General features: G+C 56.6%; 1 protein-coding gene across 1 annotated transcript in view; it reads right to left on the reverse strand.

Annotated features, from left to right (window-relative positions):
- The window catches only part of CACNG5 (calcium voltage-gated channel auxiliary subunit gamma 5), a 28041-nt gene extending 11918 nt beyond the window's left edge, over positions 1–16123 (reverse strand). Inside the window, exon 1 of the mRNA XM_070394312.1 lies at positions 16070–16123. The gene's annotated coding sequence lies outside the window, so the exon portion shown is untranslated. The remainder of the gene's footprint in view (positions 1–16069) is intronic.
- Positions 16124–23825: the final 7702 nt, after the last annotated feature.

Below are 23825 nucleotides of genomic sequence, written 5' to 3' on the forward strand. Positions count from 1 at the left end.
CTGGTGAGGGTACCGGTGTGAGGGGGAGCCCAGCTACAGGACGGGACAGTAGTTTAATTGGAGAGAAGGAGAAGGTGGAAGGACAGTCCAACGCAGAACTCGGACCTCAGTTTGCTACCAACCCAGAGAAACCTGCTCCTGTGAGCTGGTCTAGGGACTCAGCATCAGCCTGGCCAGCTCCCAGCAGGACGACCGGCGACCGTCAGCCCCCAGTGGTCGTATGGCCCTGCCTGCTGTCCACCGTGCTGAATGCCATTGCATTCTCGTTGGCTAAAAAGGGACCACAGATTCCTTGCCATTCTCCCATTGAGAGGTGGGGTCCACGCACGTCCCCTCCCCTTCAGTCTAGGCAGGTTTGGGGCCGCTTCGACCAACAGCGTGCATTGAAATGCTGCCACGTGACTCCTGAGGATGGGTCATAAAAGGAGGTGCGGTTTCCGAATGCTTCTCTCCGGAGCTCCCTCACGGGGAACCCAGCCCCCATGTAGGAAGTCCGACTTCCCTGAGATTGCCGTGCCTTACAGCAGGGCTCTCAATCTCAGCCCCACTGACATCTGGGGCTGAACAGTCCTTTGTTGTGTGGGTGTCACGGGAGTGCAGGATGTCAGCAGTACTGCTGCCTCTGTCCACCGGCTGCTGGGAGCACCCCATCTATAATAAACAGAAATGTTCCTCTGGCTGCGAACACCGGCTTGGAGGCCATGCACAGGTGCTGTGGATGAAAGCCCAGCTGGGCGACCAGCCAACAGCCAGAATCAGCTGCCGGCCATGGGATCGAGCCATCCTGGACTTCCGGCCCAGTCGAGCCTTCGGATGATGGCAGCCCCAGCCAACATGTGATTGCACCTGCGTGAGAAACCCCAGCAAGAACTGCCTAGCTGAGCACTCCCAAAATTCCTGACCCACAAAATCATTTTTTTAAACGATTTAAAAAATATATTTTTATTGATTTCAGAGAGGAAGGGAGAGAGAGAGAGAGAGACAGAAACATCAATGATGAAAGAGAATCATTGATCGGTTGCCTCCTGCATGCCCCACACTGGGGATGGAGCTTGCAACCCAGGCATGTGCCCTGACTGGGAATCACACCAATGACCTCTGGGTGCATAGGTCGATGCTCAACCACTGAGCCATGCCGGCCGGGCCAGCATCCACATGCCCGTTCTGATACCCTCCCGGCCAAGTCACGTTATGATTACTCTTTTACACAGAGGAACCCGAGGATGAAGACATGGTGGCCACCCAGCTCCCAGCGGCAGGGAGTGGATCCGGCCCAGGCTCTGTGCTTCCCCTGCCTCCCGGGCAGCGATGGAGACCACCCCTGGCTTCCATTTCACTGACATTCAAAAACTCCTGCCTCCGCTCTTCCACAACGGGGAGGTGGGATTTTGATATTGAAAATTATCCTCCATCAAGGGCATACATGATGTAAAATATAACTAAATAAGGAGCCAGGAGACTATTCCATACATCTGCGAGTTTGAGCAACCATGTCTGTACCTTGAGCCTTCTGTCCTTCTGACCTGTGAAGCCCACCGATCCCTGCCCTGCTATCAGCCACGAATAGTACAGGTCACCCTCCCCTCTGCCCCGAGTCACACATCGGGGACACCCGCAGCCGGAGGCACGCAGCAGCAGATGTCCGCCCAGCCCCTGACACCAGCCCCACAGTGAGAGCAGCCGCCCCCAGTCCCACCCCAACACAGAAGGATTTTTATTCTGTAGCATTTGCTTTCGAAAAGGCAGAGCCGCACACTTCCTTCTTCCTCTCAGTCCCCTTTAAACACCGCAGCGCCGCCTTCAGTGACATGAAGTCTTAATCGCCGGCAATTAGAAGCCTCCCCTGCAGCTGCCTCTCCCGCTCCGCCTCCCGCAGCGCCCGCCCAGCCTGGACCAGCAGTGCCCCCGTGGCTCCGGGGGCCAGGAGAGCCGGCGAGAAATGGAAAACGACTTCCTACCGTGTGTCTCAATGCGTGGGCAGGAACAGTGTTCAGACCTGATCTGATTGTGGTGACTCGGGCCATCTATCAGATCCGGTGGGGAGAGCGGGCCCACGGCCCGTCCTTGCCTGGGACCCTGATTCGGGGTCTGCTGCTTCTCCATGTCCTTCTGTCTCCCCGGTTCCTGCCGGTTGATGTTTATTGGATCAGGAGGGCTCTGTGCCAAAAACGGTTCCAAGCAATTTACACGCATTAATTCACTGAATCCCTGAAACAACCCTCTGTGGGGGGCACTGTCAGTAAAGTGAGGACGGTACTGGTACCTTCTTCCAAGGGGGGTGAGGATTAAACGAACCAACACGTGTCACCAGCTTAAAATAGGGGCTCTGGCCTGGTGCACAGTGCATGCACACAGTCATCTTAACTGTGGTCATTATCTCTGCTTTACCGGTGGGGGGGTGTTCCCCACCATTTGGCCAAGGTCACCAGCTAGAAAGTGGGGCGGGGGGGGCGCTGGGCTTGGAACCCAGCAATCTGCCCCTTTCCCTGCGGAGCAGAACTGTTCCTTGTGCATCTCCTCCTGAGAAGTGGCAGTCGGTCCGACAGGGTGCTGAGCTCATCACTTGGAAACTCGCTTCCGGAGAGCGGAGATTCCTGACAGTCGAAGGGAAAACGCTGACCTAGTTCTGCTCAACCTCCGCAGCCTCTTGCTTGAGAGAAGAGGACTGAAGGCTTCGTGTGCTTGTCTGCTTGGCCCTTGGGTCACTCAGGGGGATGGACACACCAGGTACTTTTCACAGGAAACAGCGCGTGAGGAGGAGGCCTGGGAGGGAGGAGCGAGGAACCGAGCCTTCCCGCCGAACTCCCGCTGGACTCTGAGCTGGTCTTGGTTCTGCCCAAGCCACTCCTCCACGCTTGGAGTTGGTACTTGTGTTTCAAGAGAGATGTTTCTGTTGCTGCCCATCCTTCCTTCCGGGAGAAGGGATGGGGAGCCCGGGGAGGGACATGGGCCTGGCTTTGGAGGTGCCGCCTGGGAGGCGCTCCAGGCCAGCTGGGAGCCCTGCAGAGAGCACTCCCTCCCGAGAATCGCTGATACATAAGGACTGTGGGGAGCCGATCGATGGGGCCTGGCCAGGTTACAAAGCGGCGGATGTGCCTCTATAAATACCTCCTGCCTGCCCGTTCCCACCTCCAGCATATCCTGCCATAACTCAGGGCTCTAATGGTCCACAACACACGCCCAGGCCTCCCCTCTCTCCACCCCCGAACCCCTGCCCCTCTGAGCCCCGAGCCCTGGGCCAGACAGAGAGCTGGCCAGGAGGCTGTGGGTCCAGGAGCAACCGGGAATCAGACCGTGACCTCCTGCAGGTCGACGCTCAACCACGGAGCCACGCCAGCTGGGCTGCACCTCGTTGTAAAACCAGCTTGGATAACTGCCTCCCAGCTGAACAAGGCAGGTTTTCTAGTGTTAAACCACTCTGGCATGACTGGGATGAATGTTGCTTTTGTTGTGATATATAGTATCTCCCTATATAAAAGGCTAATATGCAAAGTGTCCCCTCGGGAGTTTGACCAGGAGACCAGTCGTTTGACTGCTTGCTATGACGTGCGCTGACCACCAGGGGGCAGCGCAGAACAAAGGAGGGCCTCAGCCAGCAGCCGGCAGCCGGGGAAGGAAGGCTCCGGCTGGCAGCCAGAAGGCCCCGATCGACCTGATCACCGGTCAGGCCGAGGGACCCTGTCTGTGCATGAATTTTGTGCACTGGGCCTCTAGCTATATACAAATTATAGGTCAATCTCGTTCACGAATATAAACACAAATGTCAGTTTAACATTCTATTGATGACACTTGTGTTTATGTTCATGAGTGAGATTGACCTATAAAGTTTTCCACTGTCCTGTTTAGTTTCATCATCAAGGTTATATCAGAACCACAATGAGATACCATCACACACATACCAGAATGGCTAAAAGGAAAGAGATCGACAATAGTAAGTGTTGACAAAGACTTGGAGCAACTGGAGCTCTCATACATTGCTGGAGGCAATGCAAAATGACACGACTGCTTTAGAAGGCAGTTTGCTGTTTCTTGTCAAGTTAAACAAACCCATGCAAACCCAGCCATCCCACTCTTAGGTGGGTTTCTAGCCTCCAAGAGGCGTCTCAGTGGCGACTTCTGGCCTCGCCAGGGCCCAAGGCCACATCCTCCTGTCCCTGGGCGAGCATGACCATTTCACGCTTGAGCTCCTATGGCCATATCTGGGTCCAGTACCTCCTGGTCCGCCTTGGTGGCAGTTCACCTGCTCAAGGCTCTGGGTTTGAGGAAAGACTTGCTTCAGTCTTTCTTAAGAGCCAGCTGTGGATTTTAAAACCTCCTTAAGTGTTGGTGGTTGAATGGGTGTGCATTAGCTGAGCTCACTCTGCTGCTGAATCTGGATGTGTCTAATGCAGTACCTACGTTTCAACCCTCCCTTTTCCTAGTGGTGATACCAAGAATCTCTAACGCCCCTCCCCCCAGCATTCTGGAGGGGGTGGGCAGGAAAGACTGCCTCTTTCTATGCTTCTGAATTTCCCAATGTGCCATAACCAGCACAGACTATTTCTCCAATGGGGGTGTGTGCACATATGTGTGTGTGTGTGCATGTATACACATTTATGAGCTCTAATTCAACAATTACAAAAGGTGACATATATCTATATCAAGCTTTTTGAAGCAGAGCAGCTTTAGGGAGAGGGAGGCTGCCGGTGAATTCCCTCTGCTCTCCTGGGATGGCCTCCCTGCTCCTTCCTGGGCAGACGCCAGCCTGCCCCAGGCTTTGGCCATGCTCTATTTTTATTTTCATTATTTAACTGTGTCCAATATACACGCTAAGTGGAGCGCTCGCTCCATAGCTTAATGGATGATGGCCCTCTGTCTGCAAAGATGCAAGTCACATGGAGCTCCGTAGGCTGTTAAGTGTGGGGGTGGGGGGTGTCCTCAGGGCCCCTGCCCCTGTCAATCTCAGTCCGAGGCAGAGAGGGCAGGCATGGGGCTGCCAAGGGGGGACACAGGAGTGAGTGAAGCCAGCGGCATTCAGGCCACTTGCAGTCTGCTCTCAGGAGCTGAGCGGCTCATGGGGCTGGAGGCGGGCTGTCGACTTGCTTTCTCACCCCAATTGGCTTGTTTACCCATTCACTGAACTCAGCTCCTGGCCGGACTGGCTGGGAGCTGTCCTGAGACCCGCCTCCTGGAGGACGAAGGGGTTTTATTCTTCTACCTCATCCTCTTTCTTAGACAGTCGATTCTAGACCTTCACAGTGACCTACACAGCATCTGTCCACTGACCCCACAAAGGTTGCATATCCAGGGCCTAGAAAACAATGGGGTGAGTCATCAGAAGCCCTTGCTGTTCGACTGCATTGACCTTGACCCTTGGCATTCACGATGCTTTACCTGGGGTCCTTTCATCCAGCCCAGGAGTGGCAAGACCCTATAGATGGCACGACCCTATGGATGGCACAACCCTATGGATGGCATGACCCTATGGATGGCACAACCCTATGGATGGCACGACCCTATGGATGGCACGGCCCTATGGATGGCAGGACCCCATGGATGGCATGACCCCATGTATGGCATGACCCTATGGATGGCACGGCCCCATGGATGGCACGGCCCTATGGATGGCACGACCCTATGGATGGCACGGCCCCATGGATGGCACGACCCCATGGATGGCACGACCCTATGGATGGCATGACCCTATGGATGGCATGACTCCATGGATGGCACGGCCCTATGGATGGCACGACCCTATGGATGGCACGACCCCATGGATGGCATGACCCTATGGATGGCACGACCCATTCTGCAAGTGAGAAACCGAGGCTGAGAGGCGTCCTGCCCAGGGAGCTGGGATGGGACCTGAACTTGTCTCCTGAGCAGAGTCCTGAGCCTGTTTCACCCCATTATCCCTACAGAGAGGCAGGTGCTTTCCCAGGTGCACCCCTGGGAACAGACTCCAGGGGGCCACTCAGCCAGGAAGTGTAATCCCCAGGTCTTGGGATCAGGGGGCACCCTGGGCTGATCTGTGCTGGATCTGCCCCTCCCCGGGGTAGGAGGCGAGGCGGGAGGGCTGCTGCTTTCTCTCTGCCTCCAGAGTGCAGGGCAGACTGCCCGCCTCCCTCCTTGGCTGCCTCCACCGTCCCTCCCCCGCACCCGCCCCTCCCGGCGTGTCCACAGGCCCATCAGGTGATGGTGTTCCTCATTCTTCCCACAACAACACATTCATCAGGAGGGAGACAGACCCTCCGCCCGGAGGGAAGGCAGAGGGAGCCGGGAAATCAATAACCGAGGATGATGCCTCTGTGCTGGGCCTCCTCGCACTGCTTCCCTCTGCAGAGGCAGGGCCGACGAAACAAATGTGGCTGCACTTTTTATTCTAATTGATCTTGAAGCGGGGTGAACCCAGCGGTGCCCCCTCATGGCTGCTGGCACTTGGCTTGACAACGGGCTCTCAATCAATGCGCACGGGGCCACCCATTAGCTGATGTGGGTACACGGGCTCCCCTCTGCACACAGCGCTGGGGCCTGACCAGCAGGGTCGGGGCAAAGGTCACCAACTTGGGGTGGGGGGTGTGGGAGAAGGTCAAAGGGGAAACCAGGGCCCCAACCACAGCTCCAACCTCTTGTCTCCTGTACACAAAGAGATTCCTACTTGCCTCGGGCTTAAATACCTTCAAAGCTGAGCTGAAACCCCAGGGGTGCAGACACATCAGCCAGTAGCACTTCAGTCTGAATTTACAGAGCCTTGTCCTCCCTGGGGATGTCACAGCACCTGTCTCGGGGACACGGCGAGGCGTGCATGAGGCGACTCTCGCACAGGTCCCAGCCCCCACCTGTGCTGTCACCAGCTGCTGTTCCAGCCTCGCTCTGGTGAGTGAGGTACACAGGGCTCAGCACAGCTCCTGGCACATGGCAGCTGTCCCCCTCCAGTTTCCGGAAGTGTGCTGAGGGAGGGGAGAAGGGGCACAGGGGTGCCTGGAAATCTGGAGCAATGTCCTGCAGGAAGGTTTCAGAGAGGGGCAGCGTGAGGGTGCCGAGGGCCAAGTGGGGCCCGGGCACCGCCATGCGCCTGCCACTGCGCTCGGCGCTGGGACTCGGGTGGAGGCCAAGCCCAGCCCCTGCCCTCAGCAAACCGCGTGCACAGGGGCTGAGCCCCCAGCTGGGCGCCCTCTCCTTCGTGAACTAGGGCAGCCAATGCCTGGTCCTCTGGAAGGGCGGGGCTGGCCTGGGTGTAACGTGCCTGGCAGCCCCGGAGCACCTGGCGTGCTCCTTCTGCAGAGAAGGCGAGGCTGGCAGAGGCATCTCGGGCCTCCGGGAGGAGAGGTGCAAGTGAAGGTCACCCAGCAGGGAGCAGCCAGCTATTTTGGGACCAAGTGAGATGCACACAGGAGTCACCTGCCTCCTAGGGCAAGGGCTGGGTGCCTGGATGTGTCACCCCGTGGGGAAGGCAGAGCTTCCTGCCTGCCGACACCTACTGCCCAGGAGCGCCATACGCGGTGGGGCCTCTGTCTGGAGGGGAGGCCGTGGTGGGTGGTGGAGTGCCAGGGGCAGTCGGGAGCCAGAACAGAGTGGGGCTCTGTGAGCCCCAAGCCTCTGACCCCGGAGGCTGGACGAAGAGGTCGGCAGCCTGGAGGGCAGAGCCCCTCGCTCAGGCTCTGGCTCTGCTACAACCAGCTGTGTGGTCTTGGACACGATGTTTAACTGCTCTGGGCCTCCATGGGCCCATAAAACACGGGTGACCATGGTTCAGAAGGTTTTTAGGAAACCTAAGTTTTGGTGAGAATGTGGGGAAATCGGTGCCGGGGTGTGAAAGGGTGCTGTGGGGAACAATTTGGTGGGGCCCTAATCAGTTACCCATACCACTACTACATGAGCCAGTGATTCTACTCCCAGGGATAAGCCTGAAAGACCTGGCAACAAGGGTTAAAACAAATACTCGTACTTGGATGTTCACAGCAGCATCATCTGTCATAGCCAGGAGGTGGAAATAGCACCAGTGCCTGCCCATTGACGGAAGAATGGAACACGTGTGGCACAGACACACAAGGGAATATGATTCAGCATCAAAAAGGAACGAAGTACCGATACGGGCTACAACGTGGTGAACCCGGAAAATACAAAAAAGTGAAGAAGCCCACAGGCTGTGATTCCAGTGATACGAAGTGCCCAACACAGGTAAACGCATCGAGACGGGAAGCAGATGCGTGGCTGCCAGGGCCGCAGCGAGGAAGGACTGGGGAGGGACTGCTCTCCCCTTGGGGTGAGGAACATGTCCAGGAACTAGAGCGGTGACGCTTGCACAACATCTGAATGTACCAAATGCCACTGAATTGTATACTGGATGATGGTTAAAATAGATTTTACGTTGTACTTTACCACAATCAAACCCCCAACAGATTGCATTTATTTATAGCAAAGAATATGATTCACCACAACTTAAGGAGTGCCTACAAACCATGTACTAGTATGCATGTAAGCAATTATGGGAGAGTTGGGAAGGCTGAGGCGGGGTGGGGAGGAGGGGACGGGGGGGGGCAGTTGGAGAAGTCTGGGTGTGAAGTGCTTGGACACAAAGGAACTGCTCAGTGAACTCCAGCTTCCCTCCCATCGGCTCCTCATGTTGGAGAGCTCGCCTCTGCGGACCACGCCCTTTCACACAGCACGTTGTTGTCCCCCACCCGAGAGGCAGGCGGGACCGGGGTTTAAGGGCTATGGTTTCTGCGCTCGGGCATGTGTGTGAGTCTATGTCAGGACGTCGTCCTCCATGAAGGGCTCATGGGAGTCCAGATGCCTGGAGCAGGGCCACCTCCTGCTGGACTGTGACCCGGGCAGCCTGGCCTCGAACTCTGGGGAGGCGAGGGGCCCCCGCCAGACAACCCCAACCACGCGAGCAGAGGCTTCCCTGAGCTCACACAGGGCCGCTCCTGGCCACTTCTTTTTCCTGCCAATTCATTTCCCAAACCTCCTGCCATAGCCAGGAGCTGCTTCAACATCAAGGAAATGAAAACAATAAGCAAAAAGGCTCATCAGAACTTGAGTCCCCTCCGAGCCTCTTCTCTCCCTGCCTGATGCCTGACTTCCGCCGGGGCCAGCCTTAGGGCGGCGCGGCGAAAGCTGGTTCCCTTGAGCATCAGAGAGGCCTGGTCTGCCACCTATCCACCACGTACTTATTTAGGCCTCCGAGCCTCAGTGTCCTCATCTGTGAAATGGGGATAACGCCTGCCACCCTCGTGTGGAAGTGCCAGGTATAACCCAGAAGCACAGAAGGGATGAAGCTGTCATTAGCCACCATCTTCTGGAAATGGCCCAAATCATTCTCTTTTCATTTGCCTGACACGTGGGACTCAAGACAGTACTTCAGAAAGTTACCCACGGTTGGATCCTCTGTCCCACTCACCCTGTGGCCTGTCAGCCCGCCCATGGCCCCTGCCCTTTCTCCAAGCTCTGCTCTCTCAGCCCCGGGAGTGGTCCCCACAGTCACACACAGCGGACCGGTGCAGAGGTGGACGCCTGACCTGAGCAGGTTCAACCACACTCCTCCCCCTGGGGAGGGCCCATGCTCTTCTTAAGATCAAGCCAACTGCTCGTTCCCGTGGCCTGCGGTCTGCCGAGGACGCCACCACAGGGCCCTGTGGCTGGAGAAGCTGTGAGAGACGGTTCCACCTCCTCTCGTCCTGATTCCAGGTTCTCATGAACTCGGACTTCGAGGCCCATCCTTGTGCTCCAGGACACGCCTGGGGCCTCTCTGATCAGCTCCCTCTTCTGCTTGAGCTGCGCTGAGCAGCAGGAGCTCCCAGGCGGTGGGCCCTGAGAGACCTGGGTTCGAATCTCACCTCTGCCACTTATTAACTGGGTGACTGGTTGGTTGCTCAGCCTCTCTGAGCCTCAGGCTTCTCATTTGTAAAGTTTCTTTTATTTGCCAAAAAACACCACCCAAAAACCCACTCACTAAAAAACCCCTCCGAACAATGCTATTATCATTTCCAGGTTACCAATAGGAAAGCTGAGAGAGAGAGAGCACAAGTAACTTGGTCACGGTCCCTGGCAGTAGGTGGTGACAGAAGTCCTCAAGGCCGGCCCACAGCCATCTTGCTGCCTGGCCTCGCCCTAGTGGCAGGACACTCCCAGCCCTGGAATCATTTTTATCTTTCACAGATGTCCTCTGCAGACCGCCCGCATCCCCTGTGGACCGTCAGTGATCCCTATGGACCACCAGTGTCCCCTGCAGACCGCCAGTGTCCCCTGCAGACCGCCAGCATAACCCCTTTGGCAGTGGATTGAGGGGCGCAGTAGGTGGGTGGGGGAGGGAGATTGGGGAGAAGGGTTTGAGGCTCCCCTGAAGCGCTCCAGGGAAGAGGCGCCCTCTTCTGGCCTTTGCTTGCTGTGCGATGAGACAGCCTTTGCTTTCTCGGGGAGACTTGGGTCCAGATTTACGCCCAGAGCCAGGGCCCGTCAAGCTCTAGAGCTGGGAGGGCTTCGGAGGCTGTGGCTGGACGCTCCCGACGGAAGGGGCTGTTTTAGTCCCTGAAGCACCCCTGAGCCTGGCACACAGTAGGAGCCCACGCTCCCATCCCCTCCTTTGTCTGCCAGGGGCCATTTGGATATTGATAACACCATTCACGGGCCACAGAAAATGATCAACTCAAAAATCAGCCTGCTCTATCTGGTCAAACATTTAATGAGCTCAGGGCCAGGCCACATGATTTCACGGGCCTCCCGGGGCCTGCGGGCCGGACGCTCCCCACCCCGGCCTGAGCAGATGGGAAAGAGTGCCCCGGGGAGGATGGGCCTTGCCCAGGGGTCTCCTGGCGCCCATCGTAGGCCAGGGTAACTCCTGAGGCAGCCCCCCAAGAAGATCCGCGCACAGGATGCTTTGCTGGGAGGTACAGAAGGAGGATCCACCCATTGGGCTCATCTTCAGGTGAATCAAAGATTCTGGCCCTGGGGACTTGGGCGGGGCCTGCCTGGCACAGGGAGAGGGCCTTGGGCACCCCATCATCCCATTAGATGGCAAACGTACAAGGACACACCAACGGGGCGGATACACACGCCTCCCGAGGGGCCTCAGCCGCTCTCCAGCACACACGACACACCCGTGTGCCGACAGCCCCGGGGACGTCCCTCCTGGGCGCTCCCAGCACTGCAGCCCGTCCCCAGGGCAGACTCCCGCACACGGGGGAAGGAAGGGGTTCGACTGGCCACGATCAAGGAGGTGTCTGCAGGTCTCAACTCACTGGGGTAACTTTTAAACCCACATTTCCAGTTGAGAACCTATTTCTGACGTGTATCGCTTGGAAAGTGAGAACCTGGCACTAGGTCCACTGACACCCCCTTCGAGTCTCAGGGGCTCAGGGGCCACAGGGTCTTGGTTCTGTCGGCCTCCCTGTCCTGCTCAAGCACATAGCGGTCTGTAGCTCTGCCCGCTCAGCTCCCAGGAGAGGCCGGGCCAGCCTCCTCAGACAGACGGGCAGGGAGGCAGTGACTGCAGAAGAGCGGTTCTTCCTCCTCGGCTCTGGGACCCAGAGAGGGAAGGGAGCGCTGAACTTCCCTTGACCTCCCGAGAGACTGGCCTTGAGCTCACCAGATGGCACTGTTGCCGCTCAGCGAGTAGATGCACAAATCCAGGACAGAGCCTGTGGCTGGGGGAAACGAGGGTGCTGCCCGCCCTCTAGCCTCCTGCTGGCACGAGTGTATGGAGAGGGAGGGAGGGATGGCACTGGCAGCATGAGATGGCACAGGGGGCATGAGAGATGGCACAGGCGGCATGAGAGATGGCACAGGGGGCATGAGAGATGGCACAGGCGGCATGAGAGATGGCACAGGCAGCATGAGAGATGGTACCGGCAGTATGAGAGATGGCACAGGGGGCATAAGAGATGGCACAGGCGGCATGAGAGATGGCACAGGTGGCATGGATGGCACAGGCGGCATGGATGGCACAGGCAGACAATACACCACTCCCATAAAGACCCTGTGAAAACCAAAGCCCAGAGAGGTTCTGTGACTAGTCCAGGTCACACACTGCCACTGAGCGACTGAGCTGGGACCTAACGTGCTTCTGAGTGGCTCCAAGTCCACAATTCGGGGGACGACAGTAGAGTGTGGGCGGCTCCACTTCATGTCCCACTGGTATCCCCCCAAGTGGCTTGGCCCTGTGCGCCTGGAAACAGACGTAAGGACAATGCCCACTTTACAGGACGCTGTGCGCACGTGTGGGGACACCTGGGATGGTGTCTGCACCTGGCGGGAGTGACCCTGCCTCCGGGAGAAAGCTGTGGCCTCCTGGTCACCTGATGGGGCTCTTCAAAGCCTGCTGGACTGTCCCCACCGGCCACACCCACACCCGCCTCCTGCTGGTGCCTCCTTCCTCCCCCGCTGCTGGGAGGCCCTTCCCCCAGGTCTGTGTGCGCCTCCCTCCCCTCCCGTCTCCCTCCCTCCTCCGTTCTCTGCTCAAATGTCACCTACAGAAAAGGCCCCTTTGCAAATGGCACCCACCCCCACCCGGCTTTTTCACGGTGCAGCCTCCTGTGCAGTTCCCTTCTTTCGAGTACTTATTGTTCACCTCCCGCTGGCGAATGCTTACTCCTCAGGGAAGAGCAATGGATTCTGTCTGTTTGGTTCATAGCTGCATTCCCGATGGTTCGCAGCATAGGTGACTTCACCCCCAGGGGACACTGGGCCTGTCTGGAGACATTTTCAGTTGTCGCAGTGGGAGGAGGGGTGCTGCTGACACCCCACAATGCATAGTCCAGCCCCCGCCCCAAAAGAATAATCCGGCCCCAAATGCCAACAGTGCCACAGTCGTGTGCCCTTTGCTCACCACAGTAGCCAGCACGTATACAGTAGGCGCTCATACACACTGTGAGGGAAGCACGAGGAGCTGTTGTCATGTTATCACTGTTATTATTTAAGAACGGATATGGGTGAGAATCATCTTTAAGAATGGTCGACAGTTGGGAGCTCATGGCCAGACGTGATACGGGTCTGAGCTCTGCCCTCAGCAGCACCAGGACGGGCCGCCACCTGCTCACTGCTGGGCCACCACGGGCCAGGACGAGTCCATTTTTTCAGGTCCCCCCACAGCTCCAGCCCGAGCTACACAGCCTGCCCCTCCCCTCCCACATAAAGCCTGCCTGCGGGCCCCCTGGGCAGGGCCTGTCAGTCCTCACCCCCACGACCCCCTGAGTGAGGACCCCCCCCTACACAGTCTTTTGGGGTGACCTCGGTGGCCCCTCACAGCCCAGGGAGCTACAGGTCCGAGGGAATTCGGGCGTTATTGCTCTTTTTGAGGACGGGGAGTGCAAGGGCTATGGGTGCTCAGGAAGGCACAGGTGCTGGAACCCCGCTGCACGGCTCAGCCCAGGCCTTTTGCTGACCTAACAAATCACACTGACAGCTGCCTCGGCCGGAGAACACCACCCACGGGCTCCTTTCAACTCCGCGTGGCCGCGGTCTACGGACGGGAGAGCAGCGCAGAAAGGAAGGATGCTTTGCTTTGGGCCTAGACAGCCTCCAGAAATAGGCTCTGAGGCCCCACCCGGCCACTGGACTGGAAGCCTCTGGAAGCTTCTATCAACACCTGCGCACTCAGCAGGCCACCCAGCCCACACTCCCAGCAGGAATTCCCACCCGAGGTTCACAGCTTTCCCCGCCTGCTGCCTGCCCCAGCCCCCCACGCGTTTCCTTCTCCCAGGGGCCTCCTTGGGCTCCCAGCTGGGCCCTTCTCTGTAAACTCGGAGGCTGGGAAAGTGCCCCTTTCCCGCTCTCCTGCCCTCCGCCCGCCCCTGAAAGCTTTTAAACAGGTCATCAGTGCTACGGTTTAGCAGCTGACATAACCGAGCACAAGGCCAGGAGCCGAGGGAACGAGTCTCTAATGGTGGAATATTGGGCAGCAGACGGCTAGGTTTGGGGGAACAGGATGATGCCCGGTGGGCAGGGGTTGTCCTGGGCTCCTGCAGTCACAGGCAGCTGGCCTCGATTCTGCCAGGGAAACAGGCTGACCCCAGACCCAGGATGAAATAAAACCGCACACTAGTGCCCCGTGACCACCTGGAAATGAGTGGGTAGGGGGATATAAGGGGTAGGCCCAGGCTGGAACCCTGCGGCAGAAATGCCAACTCCCCCAAAGGCAGGGCTTGGTGGAGACTGGGTTCCAAGTCGCCCACCCTCTTTCTCTGGGACTCCAAGCCCCACCCGTGAGCTACCCTGACAGACATTTCCACGCTCCTCCAGCCCTCAGGATGGCACGAGGGTCCTAGCCGCATGACCACCTCCCTCAAGTGCAATGTCGGAGTCAGGCCGGGGCAGGAGGAAGCAGAGACACCTGCCCTGGACACCCCCAGTGAGCCGGACACGACACCGTGTGCTTGCTGTCCACAACACCCCGGCCCCATGCTTCAGATGAGGTCACCAAGTCTCGCTGCTGGTGACCCAGCCGGGGTTGCAGCCTGCTTTCCACCACGACAGAAGGCCTGCCTGCAGCCAGGTGTGGGCGATTCAGCCGATTCCCCCCTCCGCCCTCCCCTCCCCCACCTCAGCCCCAGATCACAGGCCCGGACTCACAACCTTAGGATGGACCAGCTCTCACAAGCCTTGGCTGCCAGCTGGTGGGGCTGTGGGTGCAGCCCACCAGGATGCCAGGATCCTCACACACTGGACACGTGTGGACAGGGCGGCCTGGCTCCGCCCCGCCCCTCGGGGCACCCACTACCTTCCACATGTGAGACGGAGGCAGACGTTTGCGGTGGGGATGTCTCGGGCGTCACCCTTTCTAGGCACCCTAGGGACCTGGCCCTGAAACGGGATGTCCCCAGCCACCAAGTCAGCGGGAAAGCGAGGCACGGCGAGGGCGTCCCTGGCAGACTCCGGGCAGCAGGCTGGCTGTGGTGTCAGCAGAAAGATGCCACCAACCTGCCACCAAGTTGCCCGTGGTCCTGAGGTGTCCTGACCCCAGTACATCAGAGGAATCCAGGCCACAGTCACCCCTCGCCCACCTCCAGGGCGGTCTGGGATGTTCGCTCATCGAGCCCTGGGGTTTAGGGACGCGAGGGAGCGAGCCTGAGGCGGTCTGGAGGGTGGGCCCATGTGCGGTTCCCCAGATGGCGTGGGGCAGGTGCGGGCACACGGCAGGTGGAGGAAGTGTGACATGTGGGGACCCTGTCCTGAGACCTGCTCGCATGGGGCCACTGATAACCCAGTGCCAAGTGGGCGGATCCCTTCCCTTCTCTGAACATCGGCTTCTCCAACCATAAAAGGGGACAGGAGTGCCCAGCAGGCTCTAGGGGGTAGATGAGAGCGCGGCTGCACCCCACCCCGGAGCAGCACCTTGAGAGTGGCCAGGCTCAGAACACGGGCCTCTTCCCTCCCAGCCGGGTTCCCCAACTCTCAGCCCCAGAAAGTGACCATTTGATCATCAGTCCCAGCAAGTGATCGTCTGACTTCACTTACAAAATTCTACCGAACTGCATCTTCATCAAGGGCCAGATCAGGAGGAGGGCGAAGAGTCCGATCGAGTAACTAACACGGGGCTTCGGAGCCACTGGAGAAAGTAGCGCATCGGCCGCGGCTCCCCCTTGGCCGCCACCCCGGCTCGCCCGCGCGTCCCTCTCTGCTCCGTGGCCCCTGGCGGGGACCCTTATCTCCTGCCCAGCCGGACCCAGGCACCCGCCCCGTCCCCGCAGCCAGGCGGGAGGGGCGCGGGGTAGGGGGACGGCGGGGCGGTCGGACGGGCGGGCTGTGAATTCCACCTGCGTAGACAGCCCAGCTCAACAGGTGACGGGGGCGGAGGGGGGGGGTTGGGGAGGGGGGGGCAGGGCTGGCCCTCCCGCATCGCCGGTAATTCCTACAGCCCGGTTCAGCCCGCCCGGAGTCTGCCCTCAGCTTCGGAGTGGCAACAAGCACCGCCGGCGGCGTCGGCAAAGGGGCATCGCCACCTCCGCGCGCATCACTCGCACCCTCTTCCCTCCGCGCAGCCCCGGCCCGCACCGCGCGGGACCACCGGCCCCCGCCCAGGCTGCGCGGTGCAGGGGGAGCCGGGCGGCCGGCGCAGGGGACCGCGGAGCCTCCCGGTCTCCCCGGCTCCTACCTCGCTGGAGCGGCCGCGACCCGATTCTGGCGCCAGGCCCCCGCCGGTTCCGCGTCTCGGCGGGAGGGACCGCGCGAGGCTCCCCCGGCGCCCGTCCGGCCGGGTCCCCCGAACAGCTCCGCGCCCGCGACCGTGTCTGCAGCCGCCGCGCGCCAGCTGCGAACTCCGCGGGCGGTGGGCGGGCCGTGGGCGGGGCCTCCGGTCTCCGCGCCGCCGGCGACCGCGGGCTTTTGGACCCTGCGGAAGCGGGGCTCCCCGCCGCCCCCCCCCCCCCCCCCCCCCCGCCGCCCCCGGAGCTGAACACCGCTGGGGGAGGCGCCCGAGTGGGGTTGGCTCAGCCTTGGCTCCAACTTACCTTCCAATTCCAGCTGTTACTGCCACTGCTGCTTAATCATAACAACCGCCACCACAATGCCACCTAGTGTTTATCGAACACTTACTGAGCACGGGGCACTGTTCAGAGCGCTTTCCATGCATGAAGTCATTGGGCCCCCACAGCAACCCCATTTTGCAGACGGGGAAATGGAGGCACAGAGCAATGGCTGGTGCTGCAGGACACACAGCTGGGAAATGGCAGAGTCAGGATTGCCGCTCAGGTCTCTGCGGCTCCAGGAGCCGTTCTGTTGAAGCCTCACCATGTGTTCTGTCTGTGCGGTGTAAGCAAATGGCTCCTTAAAGGCAGGAGGCCTGCCACATAGTAGGTGTGCGGTTAACATTGTTGAATGAATGACTGTTGAATGAAAGCATTTCAGGTGAACCAACCAAAAAAAGAAAAAAGCGAACCCCCAAACCAAAAAACACACACAAAAAAACTGGTGAAGCTGAATCAGTGACATGAGAAGATGAAAAATGGGCATAGCAGCCAGGAGATGTATCGTCTCAAGGTCTGCATTTAATATTCCCAGCAAAGGCCAGGGACGCTGCCCTGGGATCCAGGTCAGCAGCCATGTCCTCAGGCAACAGCTGAGTGTGTTTGGGGGTGAGCAGACTGCCTGAGGGTGGGCATGAGGGAGCGGGCGGCTAGGGCAGTGGGCATCCTCCCTCGAGGGCTGATTGAGGGAAGTGAGATGCCCACCTGCTCCCCAGGCCCTCTTTGATCTGTGTGAGGCTGTTCTCCTGGGCAGGGGAGTAATGGACCCATTACCTGCGGAAGGCACCCTTTAAAAGGAAAATGGTTTCTAGGGGTGCTCACAGCGTCCTCCCCAGGCACTCTGCCCAGTGGCAAATGGGGAGGCCGCATGAGGTAGGTGGTTGAGAGAAAGGGAGTTGGGATTTGATGGACGAGGGCTTTCAACCTGATTCTGCTTCTGCCACACTGTGTGACCTTGGACAAGTTACTTAACCTCTCTGAGCTTCCGTTTCTTCCTCTACAACCAGGGCTGCCTTTATGGGCATGTGACCTGTGCACACAGCCCTGCTTTTAGAAAGGCGTTAAGCTTGGTTTCATGATCTGCTTTTGCCATCTTGAAATTTTAAATCATTTCTGAACAAGGTGCAGCATTTGCAGTTTGCACCGGACCCCACAATGTATGAAGCTGGTGTTGGTTATAACACCTACCTCACTGGGACACTTCATTGAGATGATGTCTAACCCAGGGGTCTCCACAGAAGTTGGTTTCCCGTTCTCTGATCTGGTCCTAAAGATGAATAGAAGTTTTCCAGGTAGAGAAAGGGCTGGGGAGGGTGTTTCAGGCAGAGGGGCCAGCATGGGCAAAGGTATGAGAATATGAAATTATATTCAGGGAAAGGCAAATGGTCCGGGGTAAGGTGGGGGTTGGAGAATGGAGATAAAACTGAAGAGACACATTGGGGTCAGAGCGAAAGCGTTTCTGGTTCTTTTAAAGAGTTTGGACCTCAGCTCTGAGGCCTGTGAGCAGAAAGCGCTAGGAAGGGGAGGCGGGTGGGCACTAAACATCAACCCACTTAGCCCACAGTTCGGCCTGGACTGGTTCAGGTAACGAGCCAGGCAGTGGACGGTGTGGGCAGGAGCCCTGCTTGGAGGCTGCCACTAGGGCGTGTTTGAAACCTTCCCTGTAGACATGATGGGAAAATGCTGTAGGTGTCAAAGCCGGCAGCTGCGCTCGGGGACTTGGGGACTCCGGGCCCGATGAATAATGGAATAGCCCTTCCTCCCTGGGTCTTTTCCTGTCCTTTCAATAATTCATGCATTCCACATTGGCTGAGAAGTTTCATAAAACCTCAGCTTTTGCTGAATCCCGGGCCAATCTGAGCAAATCGGATGGCTTCATGCATTAGGTCTTAATGAGGGACACACACACACGAGCACATCCAACTTTGCAAGATGTGCCTTGTGTTCAAGTGAAGGGAAATAGCCAGCTATGTCTCGGAGGGCACAGGTCCAGCCGGGCCCCCCTTGGAGGTGGAGGTGGGAGCTGCCCTGGGGGAACGGGTTGGTGGGGAAGGTCCACGTGACCTGCACCGCCCAGAAGAAACGGCATTTTGGTGCTGGGCTTCCTATGGGAGGAGCTCCCTCCTTGCCTATTGAAGTCAGGCTTGTCCGGAGGGTCTGCTTTTTGGCCAATATGAGCGGAAGGGACATGCGTCATTCGCAGGTGGAAGGTTTAGGAGCCACGGAGGTCGTTGTCACCCTATTTTCCCTGCCTCTGGGATTGTGGAGACAGGCGAGCAACCCTATGAGCTAGGACAGTGGTTGGCAAACTGCGGCCCCTTGATTGTGGCTAGTCCACAAAATACCATGTGCGGGGGTGCACGTACAGTGCGATCGAAACTTCGTGACTACACTCAAGGGGCCAAAGAGCCATCGCGAGCCACAGTTTGCCGACCACTGAGCTAGGACATTCCTGTTTCGTATTTCTAGGTGAGGAAATGGAGGTAGAAAGAAGTAATTTGCCCCAGAAATGGCCAAGTTATAGCACTCACTGGAGAGGGGCACGTTCAGGCTCCATCCGCATGGGCATCACTCATGCCTCGAGTGGGCACAGCCACCAGAATCTTCAGGCCAGGGCTCAGGACCCAGGTTCACAGGGTCTGGTCTTAGTGGGGAGCCAGGGGGCCACACACTCTGGATAACTGGGCGGACAGGAAGGCTGGGGCAACAGGGTCACTGGCCACGAGGTATCCAGGCCTCAAGGAAGACTGGACTTTAGGAAGCTAGAGAGAAGGAGCCACGGTCTTTCACCAAGGGAGGCGGGGCCACCAGGTGGTGTTTCCTGTCTGGCTGGTTGGCAGGGACCAGACGGTGGGTCTGTGCTTTGGGGTGGGTTAAACTCGCAGGTGAGATTGCTTACTCACCTGCTCTTCCCCGACTGTGGACTCAGTCCTGTACATTCCCTCTTTTCTCCTGGACTTGACCTTGCCGGTTGGGGAGGGGTCGACAGGGACACCAGCTCTACCTCACTGGTCCCATCACTCAGACCTCAGAACATCTGTCCCTTCCCATCACCTCTCAGGTCAGTCTGAGCTGTTTTCCATGCCACCAGCCGACGCCCCTCCTCCCCGCTACGTGCCTTGTCAGGCCTCCAGGTGCAGCCTGTTAACAACTGATTTCTTTTCTTCAATTAGAAGGTGCCCCTCCTCCTCAGAGTGAGAAACCTGGAGGTTTCACACGCTGTTGCTGTCTATGTCCCTGCGAGGTGACTGGGTGGCCGTTTGGATTCCCACTGGCCCTGATCCAAGCTGCCCTCCCTGCTCCCCTCTGACCAGCTGTTCAGCCTCTGCTCTGGTCATTTGTCCCCTTGGCAACGAGGTTATTGCTTATACAACAGTTCCAAGGGCAGGGAGCCCACCCACAGAATAAGACTCTCTCCATGCTGACCGCTGAGAAGTTGCAGGGTGTTCAAGAACATGACCCTGAAATGAAGGCACCGGATGGAGGGGGAAGAAAGGGACCATGGCAGGAAAGGTCTGAAGGTGGGTCAGGAAGAGGGCGCTCGACCCGGTCAGCACCTGGACAGCTCCCTGCAGGAGCAAGGAGCCTGATGCCTGGGTGAGGATCTTGGCAAAAGGTGATAGAGGCCCCACGGGCCTTCCATTGTCCTTGTTCTCTGCTGAACCCTATAAAAACTCTGTCTGGTGATTCAGGACGCAGGGAGACACCAGTCTCATCTGAAACGAGCCCATGCTGCTGTGGGCATGGATCGCAGCAGCTGAGGTGTGAATAGGTCAGGGGACACAGGACTTCCTTAGAGAACTTGCAGAACAGGACTCTGGTTGTAAGCTCAGCACCTTTCTTCATGGCGCCAAGGGAGGGCAGCTCAGCACACCTGCACCTAAGATCCAGTCAGGTGACTGGCTGCCTCCGGAGGGGCACCTGCAGTGTGGACATCAGTGGGCGGGGGGGGGGGGGGGGGGGGGAAGCTCCTATAATGAAGGCCAAGAGCCCTGGCCGGTGGTGGGGGGAGGTGGAGTGAGGAGAAAGGGAGGCCAGGAAATGGGAGCCCAGCTCCTCTTTCAGAACAAAGCCAGTAGGGCCTGGCTCCAGCCTCCCCCCGCCCCCCCCCACCCCCCACCCCATTACCTGGCTCCGGATGGAGATGACAGAAAATAGCGACTTACAGAGCCATTTCCTGGCTTTGAAGTTAATGAAAAAGGCTGGGGATGACAGGAGTGAGGGTGGTTTTCTCAGCAGCAGCGTGTAGGAAGGCAGCTGTGTGTGCCTCTGAGACAGATGTGCGCCCTCCGGCCACCACTGTCCTCCAGCCCTGGCTCAGCTGGAGAGGCCCCTGGGCTCCCCGACTGGGCTGGTAAGGCCCCCTCCCCCAGGCAGTGACTGCAGCTCGGGGACAGAGACAACCTTCAGAGGGACAGTCTGGCGGTGGGGATCAAAAGCATTGACACTGTTAGGACCCTTTGACCCAGCAACCCCGCTTCTATGGATCTAATGATCAGTCTTCATCACAGCCTTATTTGTGATGCCCAGAAATAGGAAACTCCCTAAATAGCTACTACTTGGGAGTCAATTAGGATAAGTTTGTTATACCCACAGGATGGGATACCATACAGCCATTAAAATCAGGTTTTCAATGTAAGGATACAGAAAGGTGCTCATAGTATGTAAATAGTATTAGTATTTATTATATCCTTCTATGTATTTATTAGAGAAATACATGAGAATTTGGACCCAGAAATACTTACATCATATAACCCACTTTGTGAAAAAATGAAATTATATACATAGACACACTGTGAAAAATCAAAAAGAGCAGGTGTGGCTCAGTTTGTTGGATCATTGTCCCGAATACTAAATGGTTGTGGGTTCAATTCCTGGTCAGAGGACATACGGGAAGGCAATCAATCAATGTTTTTCTCTCTCTCTTTCTTCCTCTCTCTCTCTCTCATCAATAAATAAAAATCAAAATAAAAAGAACTACAAGGAAATATACCAACATGTTCACAGTCACTAAACCCGGAAGAGAGATTATGATGATTGTGTTCTTCATACTTTTCGATATTGTTCGAAAGTTTTTATTTTTATTTTTTATTATGAACATATTTGGGAGAGCCGGTCCCAGAAGTCTGAGCACTGTTGCTTTTCCTGGGCTCTTGCAGGCCTTTCAGACCAAACCAAGGTCTGCAGATTCTTCGGAGCTTGGCATCAGGATGCGGAACTCCCTCTGGACACAACAAATCGGCCTCTCCCCAAACGAAGCAGCTCGGGTTATCTGAACGCCTCGAGCTTCTGGAAACCTTGATTAAGAAGGACAACCCCTCAGCTGTCACTCATAAAGATCATAGATTGGGCTCCTGTGGTTCCCTCCATCACTGCCATCGACTGCGGAATGTCCTGGCCGACTTGTCTGTTCCAGGAGGGAGCTTAGGTCAGCCTGTCTTTCCCACCCCTTTTCAGAACAGGGGTGATTAGGGGTGGCCCCCTGGGGTGAAAGGTCAGGGCTGTTTGCAGCTGGGGGCCCTCTGCACACCTGGAACTCATTTATCCACACTGGATTTGAGCATGTGCTCTGGAGTGGGCCTTCTCTATTATTCTGCAAATTCTTTCGAGTCTTAAGTTATTTTAAAATGAAAGGTTTTAGAACAAAAGAGAAGCTAAGATGCTAACATGGGCAGAAAAAAAAAGTCCAGCTCCCAGAGCTGCCTCAAATCCAGACGTTTCTGTGTTTATTGCAAACCAAGGAGCCCAAGCAGAACCAGCTCTTACACATGAGTCTCCGTCTGCACTTCCGGTTATTCCTTAGGGGACCCCCCACCCCCACTACTTGCTGTGTGAGCACATTTTAAAGACTTTTGTTAGTTTGTGCCAAATTGCCCTGTAGAGAGATGGTACCCATTTATATTCCCACCCTCAGTGCGTGAGCTTCCCCAGCGCTTGCCAAAATGGGTTTTAATCTTCAAACAAAGCTTAATCGTGGCCAAGTCGACAGGTAAAACATAGAGGTATCTCGTTGCTCTTTTTTCCTCCAGGAATTCTAAACTATTCTTTTGTGAGCCAAGTTGGATGACATCATCGGCTACTTACCTGGAGACTTGGCTTTAGCCAGCTGGTCGGTCACCTCCATGAAGTTGCATTTCAGTGTGATGCCCCTAACTCGGTAAAGATCACTAAAGAAAGGCCGCGTGAAAATGTATTCTTTTGCAACACCCCCTACGTCGTTGGGGACATCATTGCTCACATTGCTGTCTCTCTTCTAGGTAATGAAATCACATCCAAGAAATTTCTTCTGAAACGGAGTGCTAGGAACGGCGTTTTGTTCCCAGAGGAACGCATCTGCTTCCCTTTTACCACGGATGAGAGCCCTGTAACTGAGGATCACGATTCTCACCTTTTTTTGGCTGCCAGGAAATGCAAAGCCAAGTTTAAGGATCAGTGACAGCAATTCTGTTAACTCTCTCTCTCTCTCACACTCTCTCTCAATTCTTTCTTGTTAACTCTTGTGGGAAATATATTTATGTTTTTATGGTCTTCAGTCCTGACCTTCTATTTTTACTTTATAAATCACATGGAGTATTTTACTGGCAAACCACTCCAAATCCTGTGGAAAAAGGCAAAGGCTGAAATTTCTCATGTGATAAACTCTGGTAATTTTCATGTCCCTAATACCTAGACCAGAACTGGCAGCGAACACAGTGCTCACATCAATACCTGTTTAATACATGAATGAATGAATGCACTCCACAATGACCCACTAAGAAAGGCATTGACATCGAAAAGAAACACGAGCTACTAGCTGATCCAAGAGAGGGACAATGTTACCATGGAAAGCGGGGCTTCCGGAAGCAAGACAAAAGGAAGGAAGGACCCAGAGTCTCAAACATGCTCAGCCTTTCTATTTCTAAAAAATGACCCAGAAGGCCTTCAACTTTCTAGGCACCAAGATAACTCATCACCTAGTTGTTTAAAATAATGTAAAAGCAGGAAGCAACCTACGAGTCCCATAACCGGGGGATGAGCCACCGAAGTGTGGTGACCTGCTGAATGGGAAGTGGTGGCCATTTAGAATGTCCTGTATGCAGAGTTCTTCAGGACTGGAAGAAAAGTGTGTGCAATGACACTTCTCGAAACAGCAGGGCGAGAATTGCATCTCCATTCCGTGCCCCACCCCAGGCAATGTGCACAGAAGGCTGCTTTGTGAATATTTTGCTTCCTTTCAAATAAACTCAAATTGGAGACTTTAGGTTGAGCACTATGGGTAGAGCGTCTATGCAAGAATGCGATCCCCCGCTCAGAGGGGACATGCTTTCTGACGGTCACGCGTGTAGAGGCTTTTAGTAAGTCACATGTTTATAGCGTGTGCATGACCATGTCACGTTCCCTGCCTCA

The sequence above is a fragment of the Myotis yumanensis genome, unplaced genomic scaffold (genome assembly GCF_028538775.1).
Source record: "Myotis yumanensis isolate MYYU_CA2020_CCGP unplaced genomic scaffold, mMyoYum1.0.hap1 SCAF_16, whole genome shotgun sequence".
In the NCBI taxonomy this organism is placed as follows: domain Eukaryota; kingdom Metazoa; phylum Chordata; class Mammalia; order Chiroptera; family Vespertilionidae; genus Myotis; species Myotis yumanensis.